This window comes from Lepisosteus oculatus, chromosome 16 (assembly GCF_040954835.1).
Source record: "Lepisosteus oculatus isolate fLepOcu1 chromosome 16, fLepOcu1.hap2, whole genome shotgun sequence".
Classification (NCBI taxonomy): domain Eukaryota; kingdom Metazoa; phylum Chordata; class Actinopteri; order Semionotiformes; family Lepisosteidae; genus Lepisosteus; species Lepisosteus oculatus.
Window position 1 is genome coordinate 18290841 of NC_090711.1, and position 20111 is coordinate 18310951.

A 20111-nucleotide genomic window follows, 5' to 3' on the forward strand; every position below is an offset into this window, starting at 1 on the left:
AAGGCCATGTCTACAGGGTCTGTCCAATGAAGAGTCGAAGTTTTGCAGACGTGGTGCGGACTTCGGCAGAGGGCCCGAGGGGAGAGGAGAGCAGACCACAGCAGAAGACCGCGACCACCCAGAGGCCACAAGCAGACGCAAGAGAGGAAAGAGACGACAGACCAGAGGGGATGCCAAAGACGACCAAGGTACCTGAAGAGGCGCGTCCGGGGACCTCATCGTGGGCGGAAGTGATGGACAGGGCAGAGTCGGAGTCGCCGGAGTGGGCTACCCAGCCTAGCAGGGCTGCAAAGAGGAAGTCGGCGGCAGAGAAGAGAAGAATGAGGTCTGATGAGTGCTTGTTCGAGACTGTGGCTAACCGTTTCCAGGTCCTAGCTTTTGAGGAGGACTCGGGGAACAGCGACGTCGAGGCAGAGAAGGAAGAAGACGGAGAGAGTGGACAGAGAATGCCGAGACGGAAAAAGGCGATTGCTGTAAAGAGGGCGAGGGGGGAGTGTAAGAAAGGGGGTAGGAAGGAGGAAGGGGTGGAGAGCAGGGAGAGGAGGCTGACCCCTTGGAGGCCTCAGCTGAGGTCAGTACCCTCGATGACCCCATACCCCCGGGCCAGGGCGATATAGTGGTGGAACAGGAGGATTTTGTTTCAGAGACCTCAGAACAGTCGGGGAAAGACGGCGGTATCCACCTCCTGACCTCCGATGATCCTGGGGTAAGTCCATCATCCCTGGGGGAGGGGTCCCCGCAGGTTATGGGTGTGGAAAATGCCCTTAGTCCTATTGGAATAGAAAGTGCTTTTAGTTTGGGAGACGGGTTACAGCTGCAGACTCCCTTTGATCCAACATGAGTCGTACCGTATGTTCTGTTAACGCCAGAGGGCTTAAAAATCATAGTAAGCGGATTGGCGTCTTCAAATGGCTAGAAGCACGCCATTTCGGCTTTTGTTTTTTGCAGGAGGTACACTTAGGCACAAAAGGTGATATTGCCACCTTTAAGAGAGACTGGGTAAAAAGGGGAGTCCTGGTGGAGTGTAGGGGGAGTGCACTCATCCGGAATCGGGATCCTATGTGGAACACCGAATTTCACGGCGAGCGACGTTAACAGCATAGTCCCAGGAAGGCTTCTGGTTGTAGACGGGGCATGGGAAGGATTGCAGGTACGTTTGATAGCTGTCTACAGGCCTGCCGAAAGGCGGCTCCAGGCGGCGTTTTTGAAGGACCTTGAGCCACTTTTATTCACCAATAGAGTGGTGGTGATGGGAGGGGATTTTAATATTGATGTGTGTGATGCAAGTGGTGTGAGTGTGAGTGGTCTAAAGGAATTAATATCACGGTTTCACCTAAAAGATGGTCATAAGGACTATAGTCAGGGACAGAGAATGCACACATGGAGTAATGGTAGGGGTGTTTTTAGAAGACTTGATTATGTCTTCACCACCCTACGTGGGTTGACACGGGCGGCAACGGTTACCCCGGTATGGTTTTCAGATCATCTGTTGCTGTCGATTGATTTGATACCAGATGGTATGGACCCTAAATCAAACTACTGGAAACTGAACACGAAAGTGTTATTGGAAGCTGATTATCAGAGTTTGATAGTTGCGCTTTTGGATCGTTTCCAGTTACAGAGGGGGCGGTACCAGACAGCGGTGCTGTGGTGGGAAGCCTGTAAAAGGGCTATCTCCAAGGCGTCTATCTCATACTGTTGCCAAAAGAAGGTAGCAGAGAGAAGAGAGCTTGTGAGATTGCAGCAGGAACTTGAAGAGCAGTACGTGGTTTCCAACCAGGGCGGTGCTTTTGACATGACAAAAGTTTCTGAGCTCAAACTCAGACTGAAAGAACTTTGGTTAGAGAGAGCTAAGGATTTTTTGTTTAGGTTGAAGGGTAACCTGATTGAGGGGGAGGAGAGGTGCTCAGCCCAGTTCTTTGGCTCGGTCCGAGCCAGACAGAAGAGAACTCTCTTTGAGGGTCTGAGGAGAGAAGATGGGTCCAGTGTCAGAGACATAGAAGGCATGGTGAGGTGTGCAACTAATTTTTACAGGCTTTTATTTTCAGAGAAACCAGTGGATGAGAGTTTGTGGGATGAGTGGTTGATAGGTTTTGACAGGAAGACTGAGGGTATGGAGTGTGTGGGTGAGGACCTAACAATAACAGAGATTGGAGAAGCCATTGGTGGCCTGCGTAGAGGTACCACCCCGGGGATTGACGGCCTCCCGACAGAATTTTATGTAACCTTTCGGGAAAGGTTACTACCGGTGTTGTTGGAGGTCTATGACGAAGTCCTGAGGGAGGGTGAGCTCGGAAAAACGATGAGGACAGGTATCTTGTCTCTGGTGCATAAGAAAGGGGACAAGGAAGATCTGGAGAACTGGAGGCCGATCCAATTACTCTGTTCTGATTATAAGATCTTGGCCAGAGTATTGGGGAGACGGCTAAGGAAGGTGATGCCGGATCTGATAAGTAAAGACCAAACCTGCAGTGTGGAGGGCAGAAACGTAAAGTGGAACCTGCAGTTGATTAGGGATGTGATAGAATGGGTGGAAGACAGGAACCTTGAGATGATGCTTGTGAGCCTAGATCAAAATAAGGCTTTTGACCGGGTGCATCACTCTTTAATTTGGGAGGTGATGAGAAGAGTGGGGCTGGACGAAGGTCTCATCAGATGGATTAAGGTTTTGTATAATAATGTCATCTCAAGGGTATGTATCAACGGTATGCTCGGCATGGGTATCCCGGTCAGGTGTGGGGTGAGGCAGGGATGCCCTCTGTCTCCCTTATTATATGTGCTGTACATAGAACCCTTTCTGCATCTGATTCGTGGGGATCCTCGAGTGGAAGGGGTGGTAGTTCCGGGGAGTGGGGGAGCACAGGCGAAAATAGCAGCCTATGCAGACGATATTTCGCTGTTTCTTAGCACTGACAGAAGCCTTCGACAAGTATTACAGATAGTAGATAGTATGACCAAAGGGACAGGTGCTTTTTTGAATAAATCAAAGTGTACGGTTAAATACTTCGGTAAATGGAAAGAAAGACAAGATGTGGCGGGCGGTCTTACCTTGGTGACGGGACCGGTTAAAATTCTGGGAGTTCTTTTCCATACACAGGACTCCGCCAGGATCAACTGGGACCTGAGGCTGGGGAAGGTAAATCAAAAGATCGGTCTGTGGTTGAATAGTTCGCTGACGTACACGGGGAAAGTACTAGTCTTAAAGGTGGACATACTGCCATTGCTGCTTCATTTGGCATGTGTGTTCCCCCTGCCTGCTCGGCTGCGTCGAAACCTGGTGAGGGCGGTCTTCCACTTTGTTTGGAGTGGGGGGCATGAGTACATCAGGAGAGCGGATATGTGCAGGCCAGTGGAGGAGGGTGGTAGGTCTGTTCCAGACTTCCCGCTGAAACTAGACACCCTATTCGTCGCAAATTTGTGTAAAACGCTATACGAAGATCCGGATCACCTCTGCGTATGTTTTATCCGTTTGTGGTTTGCGAATACGATGAAGCACCTAGTTGTCTGGACTAATACGACGCCGAAGGCGCAAAAACTGCCCTGGCATTATAGACATGCGGTGGTGTGGTTACAGAAGCACCCAGAGTTCAGAAAGGGCTTGGGTGCTACGGACCACAAACAGATGTATAGGACTATCATGGAGAAGGGGGAACCTGCAGTGGTGGGGGTGTCGGAGGAGGAGTGGCGGCAGATCCAGCCGGTGGGTCTAGAAAACAGACTCAAGGACCTAAACTGGCGGGCTCTCTGGAACAGGTTGCCGGTGAGGGACACGCTCCACAGACATGGGTTGTCCAGACAGGATAAGTGCCCGCAGCCTGACTGTTCTGAGGTCGAAACCCTGCTTCACGTTTTCTGGGGCTGCGTTTTCGCCCAAAGGGTGTGGGGTTACTGTGCTGAATTATTACAGAAAGTCTCTGGTGATTTTGTTTTAACGAGTCGGGTGGTGATTCGTGGAGTAAGTGGGGCGAGAAAATGGAATAAAGAATTCTTGATATGGTTTATAATTAGTTTGGTCAAATCTTACATATGGGCAGCTAGGAGGGAGGTGGTGGAGCATGGCAGTAGTGCTCCAGCCTTAACGGTATTTAGGAAAGCCAAAATTGATGTCAACAGGCGTGTTCGGTGGGACATCTTACGGTGGGGTTTTTCTGCAGCCAAAGAAAGGTGGAAGGGGTTAATTTCTTTGGGGTGTTAATTTGGTTTCGGTGTATAGGTTTTGTTTTAATAATAATATAAGGAACGTTGGGGATGGAGGAGGGATCTTTTTTGCATACAGGGCGGGATTATGGGAATGCAAAGGTTTTGTGTTTATGGTTTTGATGATTGTTTTCTTGTGGTTTTTTTTTCGGAATGAATCAATATTAATACTGTTGTATTAATAATTTCATGACCGTTTGATTTGTGTTTCTGATTGTTGAGTGTAATAGTATAAGGGTTGTTGCTAGTGATTACAGAGGGAGGTTGATTTGTTTAGTTTGAGTAGTTTTGAATGGTGGGGAAGGGTGTTGTTGTCTTACTGTGGTGTGTCGAAGTTTGTTATGTTTGTAATAAAAAACATAAAAAAAAATCTGTTCTTATCAGTTTAATATCTGATACGTCCCCCATCGGGGGACCACATATTAAACGGATTTTTGGAACAGGGAGCTGGATCAGGAGCTTGCTCCGTCCTCTCCACGCATCGGCCCGGTATTGCAACGCCTCCGGGAGTGGTGCACCACCTTCTCTCAGCGGTGAAAAGACAGACGTAGCTAGCTAGCGAGCAAGCAAGCGAGGTGGACTGGAGCTCCTTCTTCTCGGGTCTCGTCTCTCGTCCATCTGTGTGTCTCTGTGTCTGTCTCTCTCTCGCCCTCTCCGTTCCCGTGCTCCCTCTGTGCGCTTTCCCGCGTCTCGACTCTCTGGGCAAGCAGGCCGGCCCCCTTTTCGGCTCCCGTGCGTTTTCCCTCCAAAACACTTAGGTTTTTCAGCCTTTTCCCAGGGAGGCCGGTGTGGCTGGCTTGCTTGCTTGCTTGCTTGCTTGCGTGTGTGTGTGTGTCCGTCCCCGTCCCTGCAGGCGGGCCCCTTTCGACAGCTGGGCGTTTTCCCTCCAAAAAACTTAGTATATCCACCTTTTCTTTCTTTTTTTTCGACAGGCAGGCAGGCAGGCAGGCAGGCGTGTGTGCGTGCGTGCGTGCGCGCGCGTCCCCGTCCCTCCCTCCCGAGAGAGAGCTGCCCCTTGCCTCTGCCCGCAGGTGCTGGCGCTCGGCTTTCGCTTGCAGCCGGTTGGGCGCAGCTGCTGCCGGTGGGAGGGGCCTAAGCTAAGGAGGCCGGGCGGCTGGCGCCCACTGCGGCTGCGGTCGTTGTCGGGCCGTTGACAGAAGATCAAAGAGCAGGGCCCCCGCCCGGGACTGGCAGGAAGGCAGGCAGGCAGGCAAGAGAGAGGGGGAGCAGAGTCCGGCGGCAGGCCTCTGGCTGCAGGGAGGCCGGCAGCTGCGCGGGTCCCGGGCTCCAGAGGAGTCGGCCTGCGCCACTGTGCGCCGGCGGAACGCCCGCGCGTCGGTCCGCGCCTTTGTGGGCATCGCTTCTCGGCCTTTTGGCTTAGATCTGATAGCACGTGGCATGCCCGCGGCTAGAGGACTAAGTCAGGGGAAGAGAAGACGACGGCGGGGAAGAAGACGACGGCGATGACGGCGAGGAGGGAGAAGGAGAGCCAGCCAGGAGACGGAGGAGAACCTTACCGGAGGAGGAAGGAGGCCGGGGATCCACAAGCTACCACGGGTAGTCGCTCTGGGTTGAGCCCAGAGGGCGAAGTGGGGCTTCCGGATGGCGGCGGCGACGGCGGCGGCGGGTGAGTGGACCCGCGACTCGGCGGCTGGGCACCCTCTGTCCCGTGAGGGGCAGATGCGGCGCACAGTGCGCTTCGTGGTGAAGACCACTGAAGAGAAGGAGAATTGGAAGAACAGGGACAAGTTCGAGCAGGAGGTGTTGTTTCGCGCTCTGGGAGTTCGTGTGAAAGACATTACCAGTTTGCAGGACTTTGTGAACAAAGGAATCTTCGATTTAACCATGGAGTCGGATAAACTGTGTGAGGCCGTGTGGCGTAAGGCCCAATTCGGCAAAGACTATGTTCCGCTGAAGAGTTTTCTGATAGAACCGCTCTTTGCAAGGGAACTGTGGACTCTCACCGTACATGTGTTTAATACACTGCTACCAGAGAGAGACGTTGCGATGTTCCTATCAAGATTTGTAGACATTCAGGGGGAAGGAGTTAAAGAGATAGATCGGGTGGGAGTCTGGACCGGGAGGAGGAGGTATATGGTCAGGCTCAGACCGAAGCCATCGGGGGACGAGGGAGTCTTACACCCTCCCGCCTTCTTTAGAATTGGCTCAAACAGGGGTTACCTGTTCTACCCTGGCCAACCCCTGACCTGTAAAAAGTGTTTGCAGTTGGGACATATTGCAGCGAACTGTCCGGGGGGACTCTGCAGGAGGTGTGGTACGGCAGGTCACGAGGCTAAAAACTGTGAACAAGTAATGACCTGCGATTTGTGTGGGTCTGCTGGACATATGTACCGTTCATGTCCCAGGAAACGGAAAAGTTTTGCAGACATTGTGAAGGTCCCCGCTGAAGACCCGAGGCTGGACTTACCGGGTCCATCGGGCGGACCTGTAATCTTCCGGGGGTCTCAGGGGAAACCCGAGGAGGGAGACAAGGGAGGTCGGGGGCAAAATGTAGAGAGGGCGGGTGGAGAGGTTTCAGAGCCTTTAAAATCCAGGTCTTGGGCAGATATGGTCCCTGAGGAGAGGTCAGAGTCCCCTAGCTGGTCTCCAGTATTGAGCAGGTCCGCTAAAAGGAAGGGAGAGAGAAGGTCAAAGGGTCCTGATTTGCGCCGGGCTCGAATTAGTACACAAAATCGGTTTCAGGCACTGCCTATAGAGACTCCAGGCAGTGACTCTGATGGAATAGAGGAGAAGGGTAGTGAGGAGATGGTTTCAAGATCTGACATAACCCCTGAATTAGCAGTGGAAAGAGAGGGCGGTGAGGGGGGGGTGGCTAGGAGACCATGTAAGAAGGCCATAGGAAGAACTAGAGTGCAAAAGAGGGGCCCAGAGGAAAACCTAGAGGCGGAAAGTGGTGAACTAATCGCTGATATGGCCACCCCTGCAGAAATGGAGGAGGTGGTGGTCAGTGAAGAACCCATCTCGCCTGGGCAAGGTGACCCAAATGTAAGTAGCGAGGGGAGCGAAGCTGAACCAGGAGGCAAGGTGGAGATAGAGAAATCTGGTCACTCGCAGGAATCCGAGGATCCAGTGGGTGAGATGTCTTCCTCGGGAGAGGAGAGCTCGCAGCACTCCGGGGAGGAGGAGAGTGATTCGGCGTCTGTGGAGTCAGGGAATTCAGTGGTTAGCCGGGCAGGTGAGGTGGAGGTACAAGCTCTTCACGACCCGCCATGAATTGTTTAGTTTGCACGGCTAACGTTAGGGGATTGAGGAGCCCTGTGAAGCGGGCGGGCGTCTTCGAGGATCTCGGAAGACGTCGGTTCGGCTTTTGTTTTCTCCAAGAGGTCCAAGAGGGTTCGCAGGAGGACATTAGAGCTTTTAAGAAAGAGTGGCAAATAGGACAGTCTTGGTGGAGTATAGGGGGCGTGCACTCTTCAGGTGTGGGGATTTTGTGCGGGTTGTCGAATTTTGTGTGTAATGATGTCCTTTCGGTTGTTCCGGGGCGGTTATTGGTTGTTGATGGGGTGTGGGATGGCTTAAAAGTACGCCTGATTGCGGTATACGGGCCGGCAGAAAGACGCCTACAGGCGGATTTTGTTAAGTCAATAGAGCCACTCCTTTATACAAATAGAACGGTAATTATGGGCGGAGATTTTAATATTGACATTAGTGACACAAATAGGGCAGGGGCACGAGCTATGAGGGAGTTGATAGCTCACTTCAAGTAACAGGATGGGTTCGGCAACCCTGGCCCAACCTCTAAAAATTACACATGGAGCAACGGCAGGGACAGCTTTAGAAGACTGGATTACATCTTCACCACCATGCAAGGGTCGTCACGGGCTGGACAGGTAACACCAGTGTGGTTTTCTGATTATATGCTACTGTCTGTCTACCTGACCTCCGACAATTCTGGGCCTAGATCAGGCTTCTGGAGATTAAATACTAAGGTATTGTCAGAGGTTGAATACAGAAGCCAAATAACTGTGTTATTAGAGAATTTCCTCAACAGTAAGTGGAAATTTACATCTGCAGTAAACTGGTGGGAGGCGTGTAAGAGAGCAGTGCGTAGGGAATCTATTAAATTTTGCCGTGTCAGGAAAGAGCAGGAAAAGAAAGAGATAGACCAACTGCAATGCGAACTGCAGAGTCTGTATGAAGCGTTCAATCAAGGCAAGGCATTTGATGCTCAGAAGGCTGCTGAACTTAGATTTAAAATGAAAGAATGGTGGTCAACAAGAGCGAGAGATTTTCTGTTCAGGGTTAAGGGTAACCTATTAGAAAATAACGAAAAGTGTTCGGCCCTTTTCTTCAGTTCGGTGCGCTCCAGGCAAGCACGGACATTGATCGAAGGGTTAAAGCAGAAAGACGGCTCCGTTACTTCTGACCCTTCTAGTATGGTGAGTTGTGCGTCAGACTTTTATCGAGAGCTGTTTGCGGAAAAACCGGTAAACATTGCTCTGTGGGAAGAACTATTGTCAGGGATAGGGAAAAAGATAGAGCGCACTAATGAGTTGGAGGGTGACTTGTCAGAAGAGGAACTAAAAGAAGCAATATCTGGGTTGCGGAAAGGCACGGCACCGGGTATTGATGGCCTGCCAATAGATTTTTATTTAGTGTTTTGGGAAAACTTGCAGCCCATGCTCCTGGAGGTTTTTAAGGAGATCTTGGTGTCCGGGGAACTCGCTGGGACTATGAAAATGGGAGTCCTAACTTTGGTGTATAAAAAAGGAAGTAAGGAAGATCTGGAAAACTGGAGGCCGATCCAACTGCTCTGCACCGATTATAAGATCTTGGCCAGGGTGTTGAGCAGGCGGCTGAGGAAGGTGATGCCCGACTTAGTCTGCAGAGAGCAGACATGTAGTGTCGAAGGTAGAAAACTGGTTTGGAATCCATTGAATGGGTAGAGGAGAGGGGTCTCGAGCTTATGCTCGTAAATCTGGACCAGAGCAAAGCCTTCGACAGGGTCCATCACCCCTTCCTGTGGGAGGTCCTAAAAAGTTTAGGAATCAGAGAAGGCTTTATCCGATGGATTAAGATACTATACACCAGGGTAGTTTCCAGGGTCAGTGTAAATGGGAGGTTGGGGACAGGGTTTGTGGTGAGTTGTGGTGTGAGGCAGGGGTGCCCCTTGTCCCCTCTACTCTATGTATTATACTTGGAGCCCTTCCTGCAAAGAATCCGGAGTGACCCTCGGGTGGAAGGGGTGGTAGTTCCAGGCAGTGGTGGGACACAGGCAAAAATTGCCGCCTATGCGGATGATGTAACGCTGCTCCTTACCTCAGACAGGAGCCTTCTCCAAGTACTGCAGATTGCGGACAAGATGAAGGCAGGTACAGGAGCACTACTCAATAAAAGTAAGTGCACTGTGAAATATTTTGGTAAATGGAAAGACAGACAAGATGTGGTCGGAGGCCTTACTCTAGAATCAGGTCCCATCAAGATCTTGGGGGTTAGTTTCCTGTCTAGTGGCTCTGCCATATTTAACTGGGAAAACAAGCTTTCTAAAGTAAAGCAAAAACTGGGGTTGTGGCAGAGCAGACCCTTGACGTATATAGGGAAAGTGCTGGTGGTGAAAGTGGATGTACTGGCGTTGCTCCTTCACCTGGCCTGGGTGTTCCCGCTGCCTCCCAGGTTTCGTAAAGACCTGGTGAGGGCTATCTTCCGTTTCATCTGGGGCGGAGGGTACGAATACATCAAGCGGGTGGACATGTGCAGGCCGGTGGAAGAGGGAGGCAGAGCGGTGCCTGACTTGCCTGTAAATTTAGACTCCTTGTTTGTCTCTGGTTTGTGTAAGCTTCTACATGAGAGTCCGGACCACCTGTGTGTTTATTTTACTCGTTTGTGGTTTCCATCTGTAGTGAAGCACTTGGTGGTCTGGACAAACACTACACCAAAAGCAGAGAGATTACCATGGCACTACAGACATGAAGTACCCAGGTGCTAAAGAAGGGTTGGTGGCTGTAAATCACAAAACATTGTACCAACTTGCAATAGCCAGAGAGGAAGCAGCAGTGGTGGGTATTACGGAGGAGGAGTGGAGGCAGAATCAACCTGCAGGTCTTGAAAATAAATTGAAAGATCTGAACTGGTTCATCATGTGGAAGAGGCTCCCGGTCAGAGAGACGCTACACCGCTACACCGCCACAGCCTCTCTAGACAGAATAGATGTCCACGTTCTGATTGTTATGAGATAGAAACAATTCAACATGTGTTGTGGGACTGTGGGTTTGCACGGAGGGTCTGGGACCAGTGTGGGGGGGTCCTGAAAAAGGTGAAATCTGATTTTAATGTAACAAGTCAGGTCATTCCAAAGCCACGCAGATGGGGTCAAAGTTTCTTATGTTTTTTAATCAGCTTGGTTAAATACCATCTTTGGGCTTCACGAAAGGATCTTACAGAGCATGGAGTGAGTGGAGCGCCATCTGCTGTGGTGTACAAAGTAAAGCATGATATAATCTGTCGAGTGAAATGGGACACTTTGAGGTGGGGATTCGCTGCGGCGAAAGAGAGGTAGAAGGGGTTATTTTCACTGGTATGATATGGTATTGGTGTTGTCGCTGATTGCTGTTTGCGGTTTTGTAAATTTATAATAATAAAAAAAAAATCTGTTCTTATCAGTTTAATATCTGATACGTCCCCCATCGGGGGACCACATATTAAACGGATTTTTGGAACAGGGAGCTGGATCAGGAGCTTGCTCCGTCCTCTCCACGCATCGGCCCGGTATTGCAGCGCCTCCGGGAGCGGTGCACCACCTTCTCTCAGCGGTGAAAAGACAGACGTAGCTAGCTAGCGAGCAAGCAAGCAAGCGAGGTGGACTGGAGCTCCTTCTTCTCGGGTCCCGTCTCTCGTCCATCTGTGTGTCTCTGTGTCTGTCTCTCTCTCTCGCCCTCTCCGTTCCCGTGCTCCCTCTGTGCGCTTTCCCGCCTCTCGACTCTCTGGGCAAGCAGGCCGGCCCCCTTTTCGGCTCCCGTGCGTTTTCCCTCCAAAAAAGGTTTTTCAGCCTTTTCCCAGGGAGGCAGGCGTGGCTTGCTTGCTTGCTTGCTTGCTTGCTTGCGTGTGTGTGTCCGTCCCCGTCCCTGCAGGCGGGCCCCTTTCGACAGCTGGGCGTTTTCCCTCCAAAAAACTTAGTATATCCACCTTTTCTTTCTTTTTTTTCGGCAGGCAGGCGTGTGTGCGTGCGCGTGCGTCCCCATCCCTCCCTCCCGAGAGAGAGCTGCCCTTGCCTCTGCCCGCAGGTGCTGGCGCTCGGCTTTCGCTTGCAGCCGGTTGGGCACAGCTGCTGCCGGTGGGAGGGGCCTAAGCTAAGGAGGCTGGGCGGCTGGCGCCCCCTGCGGCTGCGGCCGTTGTCGGGCCGTTGACAGAAGATCAAAGAGCAGGGCCCCCGCCCGGGACTGGCAGGAAGGCAGGCAGGCAGGCAGGCAGGCAAGAGAGAGGGGGAGCAGAGTCCGGCGGCAGGCTTCTGGCTGCAGGGAGGCCGGCAGCTGCACGGGTCCCGGGCTCCAGAGGAGTCGGCCTGCGCCACTGTGCGCCAGCGGAACGCCCGCGCGTCGGTCTGCGCCTTTGTGGGCATTGCTTCTCGGCCTTTTGGCCAAGATCTTCTGATACGTGGCCTGACCGCGGTCAGTGGACTCCCAAAAGGACGAGAAGGGCGAGGAAGATGAGGAGACGGGAAACTCCACGCAGGAGACCATTCAATTGAAGGCAACACCCAGTAAGGAGGAAATCCGGGGAGGACTGCGACGACAGAGAACATCAAGCCACCACTGGAATCGCTCTGGGTTGAACCCAGGGGGTGAAGGTGGGGCTTCCAGATGACTTCGGCTCCGGGTGAGTTGCCTTCGGCTTCGGCGCCCGTGTACCCTCTGTCCCGTGAGGGGCAGATGAGGTGTACGGTGCGCTTCGTCTTAAAAAAGGAAGAAGATGCTGGGGTGTGGATGGTTAGAAGACAATTTGAGAGGAAGATTTTGTTTGAAATGCTGAATATCAAGAAGCTCGATATCTTAGGAGTTCAAGACTTTCAAGGGAAGAATATATATGATTTAACTTTGACTACAGACCGCGAATGCTCCAGGGTATGGAACAAGGCTAATGAAATGAAGGACATTGACCCCCTTGCCAAATTTTTCATTGAACCCCTGTTTGCCAGGGAATTGCGACCTGTAACTGTTCATATGTTTAATCCTCATGTCCCAGATTCTGACAATCACCTTTTTGAAAAGATTCGTAGATGTCCAAGGAGAAGGAACAAAGATTAGAGACGAAGAGGACATATGGACCTTTAAACGAAGGTTCATGTCTAGGTTCCGGCCTAGCCAGGCCTCACCCGGAGGTGTGCTTCACCCCCCGGCTAACTTTTACATAGGGCCGAACAGGGGGTATTTGGTGTATGCAGGTCAACCAAAAACATGCAGAAAATGTGGGCAAGAAGGTCACATTGTATCAGAGTGCAAAGAACAGGTCTGTAGGCGCTGCGGGCAGGTCGGGCATGCCGCAGTGTCTTGCCGTCAAGACCCAGTATGTAACCTGTGTGGGGGGCAAGGCCACCTGTATAGTTTTGCGTCCGTCGTTTCTGGTGGCAGAGAAGAGCAGGCCGAAACATCAGCAAGAATTGATAGTAAGTCGGCGAGGCAAGTTAAGGAAACGTACCTACACGAAGACCAGATGGACCGGGAGGCAGTAGACGGAGTACCGCTGCAGGGTCAAACCACAGAGGGCCAAGGGACTGCGACAGAGGTGGAGGGGGAGCGTCAGGCCCCCTCCTCTGGCGGCTTGCCATACATCAGCGAGGACCTAGAGGTCCTCAGGATCCGGCTGGGATCCGGCTGGGAGGTTGTTACAGGGAGAAAGAGAGAAAGGGAGAAAGGGAGAAAGAGAAAGCAGCAGAAAAGGCCAAGAATCCCATCGAAGGAGGACGGTCTGGATTCGGTCTGGATTCTGCGGGAAAAGGAGCTAAAGAATTAATACCATCCTCAGAGGATGAGGCAACGGAATCCGACAATGAATACCCCGACTCCGCTGAGATGCCTGACGAGGGAGAAAGTTCCGGATCTAACAGCGAATCAGAGGAAGAGCAGGTGATAAGGGCTGATGAGGAGAGAGAGGAGGGGCTAATTGAAGACCCATCTGGAGGCCCCCCAGAAGAACACAATCCGGCTGAGGGAGTAGATGAGGTGATGAGAGAGCAGCCTCAATCCATCGACGAGGAGAAGGGGGAAGCAACAGCCCCCGAAATTGTCGCACATTCCCCGGTTGTGGTGCCGGGAGATGGGGCGATGGGAGGGCCCTGTAGCCCTCATCCAGAAAGGTCAATTGACTCTGAGTCCGATGCTTCTTTACGACTAAGTGGGGTTCCACAGTCGGAGGGGAGCGTAGTCGTCGGCTTCTCCCCCTCGTCTTTTTTGTCACCAAGTGGGGACAGCCCGATGGAGAGGGCGGCCTTCGAGGGTTTGTTGGACCAGTGAACCATGAGGGCTTTTACCGATAATAAGGAAGGAGAGAACTCCCCCTCATACCGATGGCCTGCACTCTCTGTACCATCAACGCGAGAGGGTTGAAAGACAGAGTTAAGTGTCTCGGAGTTTTTAAAAACCTAGCCGAGCGGTGTTTCTCCTTTTGCTTTTTACAGGAAGCCCACTTGGGGTCGGAGAAGGACGTCGCGGAGTTCAAGGGTGACTGGAAAAAAGGAGAATCCTGGTGGAGTGTGGGCGGTGTACACTCCTCGGGAATTGGAATTCTGTGTGGGACTTCAAGTTTTGTAGCTAGCGAGGTCTCGTCGGTTGTTCCCGGTCGGTTATTGGTGGTGGATGGTGTGTGGGATTGTGTGCTTGTGCGTGTGATTGCGGTGTATGCGCCGGCAGACAGGCGCCTCCAAGCAACCTTTCTCAAGGAACTGGAGCCAGTCCTTTTTACAAATCGGGCGGTGTTTTTAGGAGGTGATTTTAATATCGACCTCGATGACACGAGTGGCGCTGGAGTGAATGGTTTGCGGGAAATTTTACAAAGGTTTAAATTGCATGACTGTTTTGAGGGTTTTGGCTCATCCTCCAAGGCTTACACCTGGAGTAACGGGCGGGATACATTTCGGAGGCTAGACTATTTATTCACCACCCTGAAGGGGGTGACCCGGGTCAGGCAGGTAGTTCCAGTGTGGTTTTCTGACCACCTCCTACTGTCGGCTACCGTGTTTCCTGATGGTGTCCGATCTAGATCTCAGTACTGGAGGCTGAACACCCAGGTACTGATACTTACCTGGCAGGGGAGATACCTTGATCAGCCTGTAGGTGGAGTAGTTGGATTGTTTTTCTTTTGTTGGAAGCAGTGTTCGATTTGCGGTTTTTGAAATGGCAACCTTTGGATCCCGTAAGAATGCTGTACGTTTTGAGCTCTTGGATGACCTCTTCATGGATCGTATGCAGTTCAGCAGAAAAGTGTTACAGAAGGAACTTGGCTTTGAACCTCGGCACTTGGATTTCATCTTCGCTCTCCCAGGTCAGAAAGCATTTGAGGTTGTATTTGCTACCTATCCTCTGTTTGAACAATGCGTGGATGTGTTTGAGGCAAAAAGAGGCAAAGTTCCTGCACTTGAGAAGATCAACTTGCAGCCTCTGACACAGAGAGAGAGGAAAACGGTGCATGTTGTTATGTTCTCGGAACTGGCAAAGACGGAGGACATTCACACCTGGCTTAACCAGTACTGCACCGTCCACCATGGAACTGAGGTTAGAGATGTTGATGGTATAAAAACAGGAGCAAGGAAATTCGAGGTTCGCTTGCTACCGGACAGCGTAAATGGAGGCTTAAGGCACCTGCCCTCTACAATCCGGCTGGGCGCCTGCAATGGCTATGTGTTTTATGTGGGACAACCAAAGGTGTGTCGGCGCTGTGGTGCTGTGGGACACCTGGCATCGTCCTGCACTGTGAAATGCTGCAAGACCTGTGGCAAACAGGGACATTTAGCCTCTGACTGTTCAATGCTGCCAAAGTGCAATTTATGTGGCTCGGAAGGACACGTTTTTAAGAACTGCCCTCACGCCTACGCCAATAAACTCAAAATGAGAAAGGATGAGGCAGTGCTTGTTTCAGCCAAACCGGCCCGAAAATCCAAAGCAAACAACAAGTCAAACAAAGAACCCTCGTTGGACAAAGACTCTCAGCCTCCAGCCAGGATCAGTCCTGCTGTGGCTCCGGGGCTGGTGGAAGAGAAATCCACTACGCCCCCACAACCGCAGACTGCACCAGACAAGCACGAGGGTTTGAAAACCCCCGAGAACAGCGAGGACCCCTCCCCCACTCCTGCTCCTCAGAACGAGGGCCAGTGTGGGGCCCCCCGGTGGAGCGGGTCCAGCGAGGATACCCAGGATTCAGCGGAGCTGCTTTTCTCAGACTCTGCAAGTGCTACAGATGCCCTCCTCTCCTCCATCCAGTCCATCACGGAGGATCTGCAGCAGCTGGTGGGTGAGGGGGAAGAGGAGACTGGTGCATCGGCTGCACCCCTTTCCCCTCAGTGCTCCCAGGAGCTGGACTTGAGGAAAAGAAAAAATGACTCTGTTTTCTCCCCGAGCGAGGAGGAAGGAGAGCATGGCGATGGGGACAGCTGGAACCTCTCCACCCCTCCCTCTACCCCCTTCCTTGAAATGGACTCTGTGAACGCTTTTACTGCTGCCACCCTGATGAAGGCTCATTCAGAGGATGGCTGGCAGGAAATTGGTAAGAAGAAAAAGAAAAAGAAAAAGGTAACAGGTGAGACCGAAGAGAAATGTGTTTTGTAAAGACTGGTTCCACTTTCTTATGTAATATGGCTCTTAACATAATTTCTCTTAACACAAGAGGTATCAATGACAGAGTTAAATGCCAGTCTGTCTTTGATTACCTCCAGCAGAGAGAGGGAGATGTGTTGATGTTGCAGGAGTGTGCTTTAGCCTATCAAGAGAGGTATAAAAGTTTTGAAGATAGGTGGGATAAAGGGCCTTCTGTTTGGTCAGGGGACAATAACAACAGAGCCTCTGGCGTGGCCATTCTTTTCAAAGGATGGGCATTCAAATTGAAAAGTATTCAGAGGGTCATAGATGGCAGGTTGCTGTGTGTGGATGTGGAATGGGGGACCGTTAACCTGCGGCTAATCAATGTGTATTGCCCTACTGACGTAGGAGGAAGGGTGGAGCTACTCAAGGCACTCTCCCCCCTATTGTTATGCAGCATAGACGTGATAGTGGGAGGGGATTTTAATTGTATCTTAGAGCACACAGACAGGCAGTCTAGCTCGCCGATAAAATTGGATTCCAGCTCACTGGCCCTGCAAAACTTAGTTCAAGACTTTAAACTCTCAGACACATATAGATGTATATATCCCACAACAGCAGGATATACATGGTCAGGGAGGAATAGCAGCTCCAGAATTGACTATTGCTTTGTCTCAGAGAGAGTGAAAGTTGTTGGGGTCACTCTTCAGCCTGTCTTCTTCTCAGATCATCAGGCTTTAGGGTGTAGAGTGGAACTCCAGGGCGGGACTGTCTTTGGCCCAGGCCTCTGGAAACTCAACACAAAGCTGCTAGAGAACGAGGGGGTAGTATCCCGCTACAAGGAGAAACTATCACAGTGGCTGTCCTTGCAGTGTCTGTACGGGTCAGTAGGAGAGTGGTGGGAGGAGGTGAAGGTGAGGACAAAGGCCTTTTTCATGGCTGAGGGAAGGAAGGCTGCTGCCAGACGGAGAGGAGTGCTAGCCAGGAAACAGAGGCAGCTGCAGCGTCTCTACACGATGCTGCACAGTGGCTTCGATGTGCTCGAGGATATCGCCCTTTTAAAAAAGGACATCCGGAGCATAGCCGAAGAAAGTAGTCAAGGAGTGCTGTTAAGAAGCAGAGTGCAGTTCTTGGAAGAAAATGAGAAGTGTACTCGCTTCTTTTTCAGGAAAGTGGTAGGCTCTAAGACTGTCATGGAAAGTGTAGTTGATGAGGAGGGACGAGAGAGAACAGAGCCGAGTGCTATCCTCTCCTGCACCGAGGCCTTCTACTCAAGACTGTACAGCTCTACAGAGGTAAAGGATGAAGATATTCATTTTTTTACCTCAAAGCTAGAAAACATTTTGAGTGAAGAAGATAGGGAAGTACTTGAGAGGGATTTGACAGTAGAAGAGCTGAGACAGGCTATGGAGAGCTTACAGAAGGGGAAAACTCCGGGTGCTGACGGGCTCCCTAAAGAATTTTATTGCACCTTTTGGGATCTGCTTCAGGATCCGCTACTGCTCCTATTCGAGGAAAGCTACAAGACAGAATTGCTGCCTGACTCCTTAAGAGAAGGCACTATCTCTCTCTTGTTTAAGAAAGGAGCAAAAAATGACATAAAGAACTGGAGACCCCTCAGCCTGTTAGGCGTGGACACTAAGATCCTGTCCAAAGCCCTTTTCCTGCGCCTACAAAATGTAGTGGCCTCACTGGTAGGGAAAGAACAGACTTGTGGGATAGCAGGACGCCTGATGAGCGACAACCTGGCCTTGTTGAGGGATGTCTGTCTGTACTCTGAGGATCGCTCCCTCCCTCTGTGCATTTTAGGTGTAGACCTAGAAAAGGCCTTTGACCGCCTAAACCGGCAGTACTTAACATCGGTACTTGAGCACATGAAGTTTGGCCCCATCATGAGAAAGTGGATTAACCTGCTGTACACAGGTAGCAACAGCAGAGTCATGGTTAATGGCAATAGATCACGCACCTTTGAAGTCTGTTCAGGGGTGAGGCAGGGCTGCCCATTATCCCCCTTGTTATTCGTTTTGGCTATGGAGCCCTTAGCCTGTGCCTTGCGCCAGGATCAGGCCATTAATGGGATACCAGTGCCTGGAAGTGGGGGAGGAGAGGTAAAGACATCTCTATACATGGATGACGTCACCCTGCTCCTCTCTGACAATGCCTCAATTAGCAGAGCTCTGCAGTGCTGTGATCGGTTCTCTTTGGCTTCCTCCGCAAAAATTAACACATCTAAGAGTGAGATTTTTTATCAGAACTGGAGGGAGCCAAAAGAAGGACATGATCTCAGGCTGCAAGAGAAGAGAATTAAGGTCCTGGGGGTGTATTTTGGAGAAGAGATGGGAACAGTAAATTGGCAGAACAAATTGCCAATCTTAAACAAAAAACTGATGCAATGGAAGGACCGAGACCTCACCATGACAGGGAAGGTGCTGGTCATCAAAGCCGAGCTCTTGCCTGTCTTGAATTTTCTGGCTTCTACCTTCCCAATCCCACACCGTGTTGCGGCGGTGCTGAGGAGATTGATGTTTCAATTTCTATGGGGTGGGAAGCAGGAAAGACTCAGAAGGGAAATAATGTACAGGCCGCTACCCTCAGGGGGGAAGTCTGTCCCAGATATTGCTACGAAGCTGCTGTGCATTTTCCTGGCCTCTGTGCTGAGAGGCTTTGCAACAGCACCTGCAGCGCGTACCTGGACTTATTTTTCCAGACTCTGGGTAGGTAGGGAGGTGTTCAGAGTGTGGGGTGTCAGACCCAAGCTGGACGTCCCACTCTCTGACACATGCCCTGCAATTTATGGGACAGTTAAAAGTTTTCTAAGATCTCACCCAATTGGCCATATTCCCCTCCGAGATGTCAGCGTCCAAAAACTGGAAGATTTCGTAGCACCCCAGAACAATAGGCAGACCCCTGTGGGCATTTTAACATCAGCCCAAACAAGGAAGGTGTGGAAACACACATCCTCTAAATTTCTGTGCAACATTCACAGAGATTTAGCCTGGAGTGTCGTCCACCAGTGCTTACCGGTACGAACTTTCTTGTACCGTAGGGGCCTCACCCCCAGCCCTCGCTGCGTTAGGGTGGGCTGCGGCGAGGAGGAGACTGTGACCCATCTCCTGTGGTCCTGCTTTTTTGCTAAGGCCTTCTGGGCCCAGTTTGAAGATTGGTTGCAGGCTCTCTCGCCCCAATTTACCCTGACCGCTGCTTTCGTTAGATACGGCATCTCTCCTGTCAAGCTTCCTCCTGACGTGTTTGACAGGATCTGGGCCGTGGTGAACAGTGGGAAAGACGCCCTGTGGAGAGTGAGGAACATGGGGCTGTTCAAAGGCATCGAGGTCCCAGTCAAGGCAGCAGGTAGCCTGGCCCTGTTCATCACCCGAGAGAACTATTACCTCAGAGATCTGTGGAGAGAAGGGAGGGAGGAAGCAGAAAATCTGTGGGAAATAGAGAGCATAGGTCAACATCTCAAGAAACTGTGAAAAACATTATCATGTTTAAATAAAGAATGTGATTTGCACCAGAAAAAAAGAAAATTGTTGCTATGTAACTGTTACCGTGTCAAAATGTAATGAGATGTGATCATATATACTGTTTTAAGTATGTATATTAATGTAAAGCTTTCTGATTTGTGATTTCCTGTATTTTTTTGTGAAAAGAAAATAAAGTTCTTAAAAATCGAAATCTTAAATCGTCCTGTCCGAGGAGAAATATCGTTCCCGGATAATGGACCTGCTGCGCAGCTTCCAGAGGAAACGGTGGAGGTTTCCAACAGCGGTCCTTTGGTGGGAGGCCTGTAAGAAGGCCATCGCCAGGGCCTCCATGAGCTCTTGTAGGCACAGGAGGTCTGTGGGCAGAGAGGCTCTAGCCAAACTCCAAAAGGAGCTAGAAGCCTTATACACGGCCTTTAATCGGGGTGGTACTTTTGATGCAACAAGAGCGTCAGAACTTCGGCATGCGCTCACTGATATCTGGGCTTCGCGAGCCAGGGACTTTCTGTTCAGGCTTAGGGGTGAACTACTGGAAAACGAGGAGAAATGCTCGTCCCACTTCTTCGGTGCGGTCCGTGTCCGACAGGCAAGGACCAACTTCAAGGCGCTACGTCAGGTAGATGGCTCAATAACGAGCGACGGGCTGGAAATGGAGGAATGCGCCTCGGAGTATTATAGGTCCTTG

At 51.2% G+C, this 20111-nt stretch overlaps 2 non-coding genes across 2 annotated transcripts; both read left to right on the plus strand.

Moving 5' to 3' along the window:
* Positions 1-4532: 4532 nt before the first annotated feature.
* Positions 4533-4720, plus strand: LOC138223446 (U2 spliceosomal RNA). The gene has a single exon (XR_011181875.1). It is a non-coding gene; the product is annotated as a U2 spliceosomal RNA (small nuclear RNA).
* A 6047-nt stretch (positions 4721-10767) lies between these two features.
* On the plus strand, positions 10768-10957 carry LOC138223421 (U2 spliceosomal RNA). Its single transcript, XR_011181859.1, has one exon. It is a non-coding gene; the product is annotated as a U2 spliceosomal RNA (small nuclear RNA).
* Positions 10958-20111: the final 9154 nt, after the last annotated feature.